The sequence below is a fragment of the Cebus imitator genome, unplaced genomic scaffold (genome assembly GCF_001604975.1).
Source record: "Cebus imitator isolate Cc_AM_T3 unplaced genomic scaffold, Cebus_imitator-1.0 Scaffold539, whole genome shotgun sequence".
NCBI lineage: Eukaryota > Metazoa > Chordata > Mammalia > Primates > Cebidae > Cebus > Cebus imitator.
The window spans coordinates 723,701-726,335 of NW_016107854.1; positions in this window are offsets into that span (position 1 = coordinate 723,701).

The following is a 2,635-nucleotide window of genomic DNA, read 5'->3' on the forward strand; positions in this document are numbered from 1 at the left end:
CTTTATAGGGGATGTGTGTTTCTTGTAGGCAATGGATCAATGGGTCTTTTCATTGATTCAGCCAGTCTATGTCTTTTGACTGGAGAGTTTAGTTTATTTACATTCAGGGTTTTTATTGAAAACTAAGGACTTACTCCTGCCATTTTATTATTTGTTTTCTGGTCTTCTCTCCCTTCTTTCTTTCTTTCCTATCTTCTAGTAGTAAAGTTAATTTTGCTTGGTGATATTATTTATTTCTTGCCTCTCTGTGTATGTGTGTGTGTGTGTGTGTGTGTGTGTGTGTGTGCGCGCGCACGTGTGTCTTTATTGTATGTTTTTAGTTTGAAATCACCATGAAGCTTGCTAATACTGTCTTAGAACTCATTACATTAACCTCATAACAACACTGTTTGCATAAACAAGCAACGGAAGAGAAAGCTAATAAAAACTCTATGCCTTAACTTCTTCCCCCCACTTTTAAACTTTTTGTTGTTTCTAGTTATATCTTATTGTGCCATGTCTTGAAATGTTGCTGTAGTTATTATTTTTGCTATTGTTTCATCATTTAGTCTTTATATTTAGGGCAATAGTAGTTTATAAACCACAGTTATAGTGTTATAATATTTTGTGTTTTTTTGTGACTTACCAGTGAATTTGTAGCTTCAGGTGATCATTTTTTGCTCACTAACGTTGTTTCCTTTCTAACTGAAGTATTCCCTTATGCATTTCTTGTAGGACAGGTCTGGTGATGATGAAATCCCTCAGCTTTTCTTTTTCTAGGAAAGGCTTTATTTCTCTTTCATGTTTGATGATGGATATTTTTGCCAGACATACTATTCTAGGGTAAAAGTTGTTGGTTTTTTTCTTCAATGCTTTAAAGGTCATGCCACTCTCTCCTGGCATGTAAGGTTTCCATAGAAAAGTCCCCTGCCAGATGTATCGAAGTCAGTTGTATATTATTTGTTTCTTTACTCTCGTTTTTTTTTTTAGGATCCTTTCTTTTTTTTCTTTAAAATATATATTTTATTGCGTTTTAGGTTTTGGGGTACATGTGAAGAACATGCAAGATTGTTGCTTAGGTACACACACGGCAATGTAGTTAGCTGCCTTCCTCCTCTTCACCTGTATCTGGCATTTCTCCCCATGCCATCCCTCCGCAACTCCCCACCCCCTGCTGTCCCTCCCTTAGTTCCCCCCCCACAGACCCCAGTGTGTAGTGCTCTGCTCCCTGTGTCCATGAGTTCTCATGGTTCAGCACCCACTTATGAGTGACAACATGCAGTGTTTGATTTTCTGCTCTTGTGTCAGTTTGCTGAGAATGATGGTTTCCAGGTTCATCCATGTCCCTACAAAGGACACGAACTCATTTTTTATGGCTGCATAGTATTCCATGGTGTATATGCCACATTTTCCCTGTCCAGTCTATCATCAATGGGCATTTGGGCTGGTTCCAAGTCTTTGCTATTGTAAACAGTGCTGCAATGAACATTTGTGTGCATGTGTCCTTATAATAGAACGATTTATAATCCTTTGGATATATACCCATTAATGGGATTGCTGGGTCAAATGGAATTTCTATTTCTGGGTCCTTGAGGAGTCACCACACTGTCTTCCACAATGGTTGAACTAATTTACACTCCCACCAACAGTGTAAAAGTTTCCTATTTCTCCACATCCTCTCCAGCATCTGTTGTCTCCAGATGTTTTAATGATCGCCATTCTAACTGGCACGAGATGGTATCGCAACGTGGTTTTGATTTGCATTTCTCTAATGACCAATGATGATGAGCATTTTTTCATATGTTTGTTGGCCTCCTATATGTCTTCTTTTGTAAAATGTCTGTTCATATCCTTTGCCCACTTTTGAATGGGCTTGTTTGTTTTTCTCTTATAAATCTGTTTTAGTTCTTTCTAGATTCTGGTATTAGCTCATTGTCAGATGGGTAGATTGCAAAAATTTTTCCCATTCTGTTGGTTGCCAATTCACTCTAATGATTGTTTCTTTTTGCTGTGCAGAAGCTCTGGAGTTTAATTTAGGTCCCATTTGTCTATTTAGACCTTTGTTGCCAATGCTTTTGGTGTTTTAGTCATGAAGTCCTTGCCTATGCCTATGTCCTGAATGGTTTTGCCTAGGTTTTCTTCTAGGGTTTTTTATGGTGTTAGGTCTTATGTTTAAGTCTTTAATCCGTCTGGAGTTAATTTCAGTGTAAGGTGATAGGAAGGGGTCCAGTTTCTGCTTTCTGCACATTGCTAGCCAGTTTTCCCAACACCGTTTATTAAACAGGGAATCTTTTCCCCATTGCTTGTTTTTGTGAGGTTTGTCAAAGATCAGATGGTTGTAGGTGTGTGGTGTTACCTCCAAGGCCTCTGTTCTGTTCCATTGGTCTATATCTCTGTTTTGGTACCAGTACCACCAGTACCATGCTGTTTTGATTACTGTAGCCTCATAGTGTAGTTTGAAGTCAGGTAGCTTGATGCCTCCTGCTTTGTTCTTTTTGCTTAGAATTGACTTGGCTATGAGGGTGCTCTTTTGTTTACATATGAAGTTTAATGTGGTTTTTTTCCAGTTCTGTGTAGAAGGTCATTGGTAGCTTGATGGGGATAGCATTGAATCTATAAATTACTTTGGGCAGTAAGGCCATTTTCACGATATTGA